Consider the following 11,735-nt stretch of genomic DNA (forward strand, 5'->3'; position numbering starts at 1 on the left):
AGCATGCCTAGGTGACCACTTTGCAGAATTTAAGCTAGTGGAGTGGTCCCAAAAGAATCAAAGATGAAAGGAGCATCTTATGACTAAAGTAAAGGATCAAGGGACCACTCTTTTTCAAACTTTAGCTAGTGTTACAAGCATAGGACTCCATTGTGATTCAAATGGTGGCCAGCAGGAGGCAAGTGGGGCCAATATGGGGGTCGGCCGACCCCCACATTGGAGCTCCCAGAGCATCCAAGTGCTGGGTTGGAACCTCTATGACTAGCAAGGTTGAAATGTGGTGAAGTGGGCCCCAAGGTGGGGTCGGGCGACCCCCCTTTGGGAGCTCCAGCAGCTCAAATTTTTATGACAAGTTATTCTCAAGATTTTATTTATTATGGCTAAACATTTTGTCGAAATAAGATATGCAAAATTCAAAGTAAGAATGCAATTGAAAAGTGAATAGTAGAAATTGAAATGCAGAAAATAAATATGGGATAACTACTGATTTACCTTATCAGCAAGGGCTCCATGTTTTAGGTCCGTAGAGCAGGACCTCTCCATCTTGTTCATTCTTCGGGTGCATCAGATGGTCCCGGAGACGTGGACCTTGATTGCACCTCTTTCTCCCGCCATACTTGCTTGGTATTGATTTTTGGTTCAGCGGGTTCCTCTTCTTTCTTTTCGGCCCTTTTGGCCGACTTACCTCTCTTGTCCCTTCGGCGTCGGATGTGGCGAGGCTTAGTCGGAGGTTCTTTGTCCTTCACCTGCATGTTAGCTTTATAACCATTGAATGGTCATTTTACCTTCCATCCTGGGAATTGGAGGTGAATCTGGCCGGACCCCACATAGATGACTGCATTGACCGTGTTGAGGAATGGCCTTCCCAAGATGATCGAGACATCATTATTGGATCCCATATCCAAAATGATGAAGTCGGCAGGGACGTAGTCGTCTTGGACCTTTACCAGTATGTCCCTTGCCAACCCCTCAGGGAACCTGATCGTCTGATCTGCCATCTGCAAACGAACAAATGTGGGGTGCAAAGGCCCCCTAGCAAATTATCATAAGTTACCTTGGCCATGATGTTGACACCCGATCCAAGGTCGCAGAAGGCGTTGTGGAAGATTTGCGGTCCGATCTCACAGGTGATGGTCGGCAGGCCTGGGTCGTCTTTCTTGGTGATGAAGGGCGAATCCAGAAGATAGCTCCAGTTGGATTGTACCGGAGGCTTACCGAACCTCGTAGTAACTAGTTTAACTCCTTCAATTGGGTCCTCAGGTTTCCCTGGGATCTTACCTTGCTCGAAGGATGGGACAGCTGCTGCTAATTGAGCTAATTGTGTTTCTAGCATTTTGTTAAAGCTCAACTGATTTTTCATAGCAGAGTTAAAGCTATCCAACTTTTCACTTAAGTTTTCAAGGATCTTATCATTAGCCATCATTTTCTTGTTAATGCTATCATTGATTTTAGATTGGCCTAAGACAAGATCTCTAAGAGAAGGTTGGTTACCAAAAGAATTATTGAAATTTTGATTGTAACCATTACCTTGATTACCTTGGTAGAAGGGGCGCGAGTTCCATTGCTGTTGTTGGGTCCGGTACCCATTGTTGTTGTTGTTGATGAAGCTCACTTCCTCCTTTGTTTCGGGACAATTGTTTCCCGAATGATCATCTCCTCCGCACACTTCGCACCATGAATCAGATTCAATGGCCCGTGTAGTGGCGTAAGGTTGAATGGCCTCTTGCTTGGAACTTTCTTCCATCTTCTTCATTAAGAGGTCCATCTTAGCAGAGAGCATGTCCACCTCATTCAAGGCATGGACACCTCTTCTCTTGGGTTGGAGGAGTTCCTCATTCCATCCTTGGTTTATAACCATCTTTTCAATGAGGTCCTTGGCATCCTTGACATTGTGTTGCAAGAATGCTCCTCCAGCGGCAGCATCAAGGTGACTACGGGCCAAACCGGTCAGGCCATGGTAGAAACCTTGGATTAGGAGCCACTCCTCTATCCCATGATGAGGACAGGCGCGAATGTACTCCTGCAGATGTTCCCACGCTTCGGGAATCGTCTCATCCGCTTGCTGTTGGAAGCTGGAAATCTTTCCACGAAGGGCGCTGGTCTTGCCCATCGGAAAGAACTTCTTGAGAAATGCATTGGCGCACCTCTCCCACGTGGTCACTTCACCCTTGTTGGCATAGAACCATTGCTTCGTCTTCCCCAATAACGAGAATGGGAAGAGGCGAAGACGGATGGCGTCTGCGGCGACATTCTTGATGGTGAAGGTGCCGCACACCTCCAAGAAGTGTTGGAGATGGGCATTGGCATCCTCGTGTGGCTTTCCACAGAAGGGATTGGCTTGCACCATATTGATAAGCGCAGGCTTCAACTCAAAAGTCGCATCCCCCAAGTTAAGCTGCGGACTCGTGGCGACATTGTCAGCCGACGGCGTAGAGTACTCAGAGATGGTCTTCTGGGCCATAGCTTCTTTGATAACCGGTGCAGATACTCCTTCCTCTAACGGATTCAGGTTCGAGATGAACCTTTGAGGTGGACCTTGACGATGTCTAGTTCTCCTCAACAGTTGCTCAGGATCTTCAACGAAGTTTGACGGCAATTGGAAACCGCTCATACACTGTCAGGCTTCACAATAAAGGAAGACAAGACAAGTGATGGGTTATCCCTATCACTACTTGATAACTAGCAAACTCTGGATTCTCTTTCTGTTAAAACTCTTAGACAGACTCTCTCCCCGGCAACGGCGCCAGAAATGCTTGTTGACACTTCTTAACGCAACCACCGGATATCGGCGACGGCGCCAGAAGTGCCCTGGTAGGGTAACTCTATTTACTATTGGATAATTCCGCAAGCGCACAGAATGTACCGCTGTAGCACTTCACCAAGGAGTATTCCAAGGTATCGTAATTTATATTTTCCCAAGGGAAAGCGGCTAAGTGTGTTTAACAAAAAGGGGAATGAGATTCCTTGAGTTGTCTAGTATCAACTAGTGAATAAGGGTGGTAAATAACGAATAGGAAGGGTAGTGGTGAATCCAAGGTCCTATGCTAAAGGTAAATGGTAGAGTTAGCTAGGTGGGAGGACAACGAGTGAGTAAAGGACTCCTATGTATCTAACTTGACTTCTGTGACTTACTTTAATAGATAATTGCCTTAACTACGCTAGAGCCTTACTAACTGTGTGCGAGGGATAGCCGAGCTGGTAAGACGCTTAGAAGGTTTTTCACCTAACCCCTTACCGAAAGCGACTATTGGGCTTATGGACGCCTTACCTTTTAAGAACTAGCCTGTACGTGAGGAGAACCTAATGCCGCCCACGATCTGTCACCTACTAGGGAGTGCGCTCCTACTTTCCGTTCAAGCCAGCGGTAATCAAAGGTAATCTTAAGTATGAGCACCACGCTCACACTTAATCCTACAACTCTAACTAGTTGCAGCTAGCTAGAGCTCCTATACAAGATAGGACGATGATGCACACACAGGAGTGGTTACAGGTCACTAACTTCACTAAGACAACTATATTACTAAAGTAAATGCACAACAAGACTAAAAGACTTGCACTAAGTAAGAACTCAGTAAAGTAAAGTAAGAATAATATATTAATAAAAGGAAAGTCTTACAAAAGTAGAAAGGTACAAGAGCTATACCAGACTCTCCAGAAGACGACTCCGGAGACCCCGAGCTTCGCTCGACTCGACTCTAACTCCCACTCTAGACTAACTACTACTCTACTTGTATGCTTGGAACTTGTAATGCACTTGGCCTTGGAATTGCACACTTGAAATGAAGGGTGGAGGCTGCCTTTTATAGAGGGAGATGGAGTAGGGGTTACTCCATCGCCACGTCATCGATCCGCGTGACATCTTCTCTCCACCCTTGGATCAAACCGACCTCACAACCGCCATTTGATCAACGGCAGGGGCAAATCAACATGTGGAACATGTGGGGAAGGTCGGTGGGAGGCCACCGACCCTGGAACCGCCTTTGATGTGGGGTCGGGCGACCCCACTTCTGGGCCTCTGGGCCCACCAGCAGTGTCCACAGGGGTCCCTTATGTCGGTGGACTAGGTGGCACACCTGGGTCCCACCAAAGAGGGGTCGGGCGACCCCCTCCCTGTGGGCCCAGGGTGTCACCTGTTGTCCCCTCGATCTCCTCTTGATGATTCTGATGTTGGCTTTGTCAAATAATGTCTTGAATTTGTTGTTCCTGCATAAACAAGCTAAGAGTACAAGTGGAACTAGTTATGGATAAAATATGTTCATGTCATGTCATTTCCCCTTGCAACCGAGGCATGTTGACGGTGTTTTGTATGTGGATTTCTATGGTATATCCACCGTCAACAGCAAGAAACATAATGGTGAATACCCGCACGTTTAGAGAAGGAATTAAGAGATTGATACTCCCCTCCCCAGTCGGTCTATACAGATTTAATCTTTCTTTCAAATTGTCGCTCAACAAGATTCTGAAAGTCACGAAAGCATTGAAAAAATTTTGGACTTGTGGCATATAAAATAAATCCAAGAAAATTTGGAGAAATCATCAATGAATGTAACATAGTACTGGTACCGACCCACAGATGTTGGGGCAGGTCCCCATACATCAGAAAAAATAAAGATCTAAAGGAAAAGATGACACACTAGTTGACTTGGGATAAGGCAACTGGTGACTCTTGCCTTGCTGACATGCATCACAGACATGCTTATTGTTCACATCACGAATAAAAGAAAGCTTATGACAGCTAACATTCTGACTAATTACTGAAGTAGATGGATGCATTAATCGACTGTGCCTGGTAGATGTGGTCGGTTTGGTGACTCCAAGAACTTGCTTATTTGATGATGTTCTACTCGGAAGGGACTTGATAGGGTAGAGGCCTCCTTCAGCCTTGCCTCTGAGAATTGTTTTCTTCGTCAACGCCTCCTTTATAGAGAAATAGTCAGGGTGAAATTCGACAAAAGCATTATTGTCTCGGGTGAGACGATTAACAGAAACTAAGTTCTTGCTAGCGGCAGGAACATGAAGCACATTGCGAAGATGAATTTTATGTGGTAGGGATTGCACAGTACTATGACCAACATGTGATAACTCCATACCTGAACCGTTTGCTGCATGGATGCGCTCCCCACCATGATACCGATCACGAACCGACAACTTGTCCAGCTCGCTGGTGATGTGGTCTGTGGCGCCGTATCCCGATGTAGCAGCAGAAGCCGACTTCTGTGGAGGACCCGAGAAGGATTGATCAAACCTCTTGAAGCAATTGAGGGTAGGATGACCCTCGTTGCCATAGACTTGGCAGATGACTCCGGCTTGGAATGGGACGCGCTTGACGCTGTTGCGTCCACCTCTATTGCGTCCACCGTTGCCGCCTCCGCGGCTGAAGCCACCACGACCCCGGTTGGGGCTACTAGGGTTGTTGCCGCTGCTGCGCCCTCCCCGGGACACAAGATTGGTGGAGGAGTTAATTCCTCCGCTGCGCAACTCAAGGCACTGCTCATGGGCGACCAGTTGGGTGTAGAGCTCTCCCAAGGAGATAGTTTCCACCTGGTTGGAGATCGATGCGGTGACGGAGTCGTTGTCGTCACTGAGGCTGGTGAGGATGTAGGAAACCATCTCGTCGTCCTCAAGCCGGCACCCCGCGGAGGCCATCTCGTCCGCGAGGGTCTCATCTTGGAGTAGTACTCAACGATGGTAGATGTACCTTTGGACACTGTAGCCAGCGCCATGCGAGTGCTGATCATGCGTGCACGGGACTGAGAGGAAAAGAAATCCTCGATCTTGGCCCATGCCTCGGTGGCCGTCTGCGCAGTTGAGATCTGCTACAGAACCTCACGGCCGCAAGAGACGAAGAGATAGCTGAGGACCTGTTGGTCCTTTGGTATCCAGGAGGTGTAGTCCTTGTTTAGGATTGGCGCCTCCTTCTCGGCATCTTCATCGCCTTCCACCTTCTTCACAAGGTATTTGGCCGGCGGGCAGCGGTGGGACTGAGGAAGTCGAACACCTCCACTCCCCTAATCGAGGAGAGGACTTGTGCGCGCCAGAGAGGGAAGTTTCCTCGCGTCAGCTTCTCATTTATGGGAAGGAATCCGAGGGCGGTGATTGCAGTGTGCTGAGCGGTGGAGTGCGAGGTAGCCATGGCGCAGAATTCCGTAAGGAACTTTAGGCTCTGGATGCCATGTCAAGATTAGTTAACGAGGTGCATTGTCTAGCCCTTGGTTCCATGTTATATAGAGTAGGGAAATAGCCTCCCCACGGTGGCATACATGAGGAAGTTGTTACAGTGTTTGTTACAATAAGATCTCAACAGATATATATCTAGTTACAACAACTAAGCCTAGATATAGGGAAAATATCTCCTATCTTAACAGCCAACACATGTCTTAGTGCAACAGTCATCCAGTTTCAAGTCAGGTCACCTTATAGCTTTTAATTCCAAGCCTTTCACACGCCTGGATTCCAAACTTCTAAATTTTGTTGCTTCAAGATGGCATGAATATATAGAGTCCTAAAATTTTTAATTAATTGCTTCTAAATTAAGTTGCTTCTGGATTCCAAACTTTCAAACTTTTGAATTTAGTTGCTTCAGCCTTGAACACGCCTGGATAACAAACTTCTGATTTGAAATTATTTTTTATCTGTTTAGCTGTTGACAAACAGCAGAGGAAGGGTTAGAGACTTATGAAATCCCATGGTTTGGTTTTAAATGGTTTTAATGGGCTGGTTTTTAGATTGGTCAGCTTTGGTTTGGTGGAGAGTGCATTAAGAATCCTAATCATACTGCGTCTATAGACCATGGGATGTATCTATGTTCTACTGGCCCGTCGTCGGCAACAGTGCATAGGAATATGTTTGTTTATTTCTTAAAAAAATTCAGCAAGAATGATAATATTTGTCCCAGGTACATAGTTGACAATGTCTACACCGAGTGATAGACGTGAGGAGCTAGGAGATATCACTAATATCATAGGTATGTATGTTCGCTTCCACATCGATGTTCAGGTATGTAGCACTATTAGTTGTCACAGAACCGACCAAATTATAAGAGTTCAAGTGCAGAAACGATCGCCAAGCAATCAAGTTTCCAAACTTGAGCCCATATAATCCCGGTAGTCAATTAAAATCACGAAGGACTTCAAACCAACTTGCAACAAACCAAGATCGTAATAGTTCAACATAAACACAACGAATGTTACATAGTCATTCATTGCCGTCGAAGCGGCACCACATCGGAGTATTAAGTTATTACAACACTTGTTCGAAGTAGCGGAAGCAAAATAGTTACACACACTTTCCAAAGTTCAGTTCATAAGTTTGAGTTACTGCCAGAGTCTACACCATCCTTCCAAAAGCATCAGAGGCGAGATTGTTAGAGAACCATGCCCAACGGTTAGTCCTCATCCCCAGCGGGATGGAGACAGGTCTTGCAGAAGCCGTCATAAAAGATGTCATCTGCAATAGGTGGGAAATAAACCCTGAGTACGAGAATGTACTCAGCTAGACTTACCCGTCTAGTAAAACATAAAAGACACCAAGGATCATGCAAAGCTTGATATAAAGTGGAGCTGGCTGACTCACCCTTTTGCCAAAAGCTTAACTTACGACTAAGTTAATTTGAGAGCATCATATTTATTCATCAGCCTACCACTAGATTAGCACCTGTACTACAACACATCACTTGATTATTGCAAACAATAATAACCATATCAAATTCATCGTGTGTTCTTCTTGCTATCATCATTATCATGAACCAATTCATTAGTGAATGCTACGTTTGCCGCTGCTCTATCAAGTTCTCACTAACCGGGAGAGACGGCGATTCGAATCGAATTCCTATCCAGCTGGAGGGTTATTCCTAGCACTCACCCAAGCATCCCCTGCCGGAGAGCCAACGGGTCACCTTTGGTACAACTCAGGAATCGCGGCTCCGATCAGCGCCGCACTCCCAGGGCTACCACTCTGCCAGGGAGGTCAGGAATTTTAACTCACCTGCCTTTGGACTTACGCCAATGGTCCCCCGCACACCACACTTCCTCCGGTAGTGCGCACTTTATACTTGCTGGTCTTCCGGCCTGAGTCATACAACTCGGCTTCGCGGTCGGAACGAGTTATCCGGCCAACTAAGTGTCAGGCATGCGTTCAACATGACAAGAGGACGTACAACGATCGGTCCTTAGCTGCCACAGACGGAGTTACTACAAACTTGCAAAACTCCGCCCGGCTTAAGTCAAATTAATCCAGTTCCATCCACGATAGCACATATAGACCATCGTGTTCCGACATAACCCTATATCGCGCAGGTGACAGGTGAAGGGTCGGGATGGCGGACTAGAGGGGGGGTGAATAGTCCTTTCTAAAACTTAACACGCCGGCTAACCGAAATAAGTGCGGAATTAAAACTATTGGTCTACCCAAGACTATACCCCTCTATCTAAGTTCCTTAGCACCTTGTGAAAGATCCTAAACAAGCAAACAAGGTGCTACCTTAGCAAGAGCTCACCTAACCAATTCTAGAAGCAAGGTCACACAAACCTATGCCACTAGTACTTTGCAAACCGGAGAGCTCCTACACAACTAGTAAGCAAAAGCACAAAGCTCCTAAGCTCACTAGCAAAGCTCAATAACAAGGCAACCAATGCCAAATTAGAGAGCGCAAAATACTTAGCTACACAAACTAAGCAATGTGACTAACAAGGTTACACAAACCAAATTAGCCACGCAAGGGAATCCACTTCTAGCTACACAAGCAAGAAGATAACTAGCAAGCTACACAAGCTAACTAATTACAAGAGCAACTACACAAGCACAAGTATATGAAGTAAATACAAGCTTGGGTTAGGGACTTGCAAACCAACGAGAAGAACAATGTTGACACAATGATTTTTCCCGAGGTTCACTTGGTTGCCACCAAGCTACGTCCTCGTTGTGTCGACCAACACTTGGTGGTTCGGCGGCTAAGAGGTGTTACACGAACCTCGTCCTCACTAGGACACCGCAAGAACCTACCCACAAGTGAGGTAGCTCAATGACACGCACAATCCAATAGAGTTGCTCTTCGCGATCCCCGCGGGGTGAGCACCATACCCCTCACAAATCCTCCTCCGGAGCACCACACAATCTTCTTGCGTGCTTCAAACGAAGTCACAATCCACCAAACCGTCTAGGTGATGGCAATCACCAAGAGTAACAAGAAATCCCCAATCACAAAGATTTCCTAGTGCCACCAAATGCAAATCACGAATGCACACACTAGGCTCTCACTCCCTCACTCAAAATAGCACCAAGCATGAGAGGGAGAGGAAGGGGAAAAGGTGGATCTTCAACCTCTCATCCACACCCACAAAGGGCTCTCAATCTCTCTAAGAAATTTCAGCTCAAATCCATGGGAGAGAGAGAGGAGAGGAGGAACCCTAACTTGCTTGCTCTCCTAAAGTGAGAAAATGGGGAGAGAAGTGAGGAGGAAGAGGGCAGCAGCAGCCCCAAATACCTCAGCTCACGCTCCCAACGGTCAGATTCAGCCTCACGGGAAATTCCAGTGCGGGTAGGAAATAATTCCAGGCAAACACACATTTGACCGTTGGCGTGGGTTAGATCTGAGCTCAACCGGAATTTCTAGGTAGGGCCATGAAAATATCCGGGTAGAGCAAGGAAAATTCCGATCGACCCCTCTCTGTTGCAAGCACAAATACAGAATATCCAGGTAGGGTAGAGAATAACTCCGATCGACCCCTTGCTGTTTGGGCAAGACTAATAGCTCAGTTTTCCAACTCAAAACCTCTTTTTAAGGTGCTAACTTTCCTACAAAGTACCTGTTGGGTATTTTAAACGCAAACAGAAAAATCCGCAAGCGCACGGATACCGATGTAGCTTTCACCTGGGAGTATTCCAGAGTATCGATTTTCCACAGAGAACGTCAGTGTACTAATTAAGATCCAAGATCGCCCAAGGATAACTATATAATTATTTTTTTTAGTGGGAAGAGAGGAAGTTTCCTGAGAGTTCTCTAGTTGATCTAAGAATCAAGAATTACTTCAAGATTATTTATTTCGGGACATCAGAACACTAACCACAGAAAGAGATGAGAAGGGGGCTAGGAAGCTCCGACTACGGTCCTACAAACACCGATCCGAACGAGGTGGAATACGTCGACCGTTAGGGCTGTCACTACCCTAGGGCTACCACAACAATCCGCAGGTTTGGGTGCAATTCTAGGTAATCGCAAGACTAAACACCACGTCTAATCTATTAATTACTACTCTAATGTTTCAAAGACTAGAGCACTTGATGCAAGCGGGAATCCAATAAACACTACTACAGAATGAGGCATTGGTCGATGCCCAAAATGGCCAAAAACCTCGGCCTTTTTGCGGCCCGGGGTTAAAGACCCCTTTAGCACCGGTTCGTGTTACAAACCGGTGCTAAAGGGTCCTGCCCAACGGCTACTGACATGTGCTGTCGGGGCAGGGACCCTTTAGCACCGGTTTTTAACAAGAACCGGTGCTAAAGGGGTCCCTTTAGCACCGGCCAGAGCCACGGGCCGAGGCAAACCCTTTAGCACCGGTTTGTGTTACAAACCGGTGCTAAAAGGTAACCCTTTAGCACCGGTTTTTGCTCTGAACCGGTGCTAAAGGTCCGGTTTATAGGCCGGCTCCCTCCTCCCCTCTGCCCATTTGAAACCGAGAGCACCATTGTTGTTCTTGGAGCTTCTTCTTGCTTGTTCTTCATTTGTTCTTCATCTCCAACGCCCATCGTTGATCTTCTTCGACTCCGTCATCGTCTCTTCGCGCTTAGAGGTGACTAACTTCAGCCTTTCTTGTCTTTTTCATGTTGTTTTTGGCTTGTGATGTTCCCATCATTTTTTAGCTCAAATCCACTTTGTTATTTTGAATCATTCACATGAATTAGTATCCATATATATATATATCATATTTCATGGTTGACCTAGTTTTAATATATTTTGCAAGAATGAATTATAGTATATTTTTATGATCATAGAAAGTAGGATAGTTCAAATTAATTGGTTTGTTAATATCACTTGATTTATTTTTATTACTACATATAATGTCCATTGTATCATACATGTTTACTAGTAAATGTGGAATTTATAATTGTTTTAAAATTGAGTATGGATAGTAGATGGCAACCGTGACCGGGTCTTCAGTCTCTCAACGGGTTCAAAAGCGATACCGTCCGGAACTCCCTCTCATTACTTGTGGCAAGTGTGGGCAGAAGATTTTGATGGAGTACAAAGTGTCGAAAGAGGGAGTAAACAAGGGTCGTATATTCTACAAGTGTCCAGATAGTAATGTGAGTTATTTCCAGACATTTGCTTATATATGTGCATATTTTTTTAAATGATATTAATTAAACTTTTGATTCTCTCTTTTAATTTCAGTGGGACGGTACCGGCGGATGTACAGGTTGGTACTGGGAGGAAGAATACATTGAACACATTAAGAAATCTTTTGCACAGGTGGTTGAGGCTGAAGGTGGTGAGGCAGTGAGCCGACGAAAGAAGTTCAATGATGTTGATCAAGCGAATGATCTATCTATTATAGTTGGGATCGGACGCGAACTAATTATGTTGCTTAAGTGCATTTTAGTTTTGTTTTTTTTAATGCTAGTTGCGATTGTATTTGTTGTAGCCAAGCTTTTCTAAATTAATCAACTATGTATCTTAGACATGTTGTGCAATAAGATGAGAAACTATATGTGTGCATGGTTTTCATAATATATATGTT

The sequence above is a fragment of the Sorghum bicolor genome, chromosome 1, assembly GCF_000003195.3.
Source record: "Sorghum bicolor cultivar BTx623 chromosome 1, Sorghum_bicolor_NCBIv3, whole genome shotgun sequence".
Lineage (NCBI taxonomy): Eukaryota > Viridiplantae > Streptophyta > Magnoliopsida > Poales > Poaceae > Sorghum > Sorghum bicolor.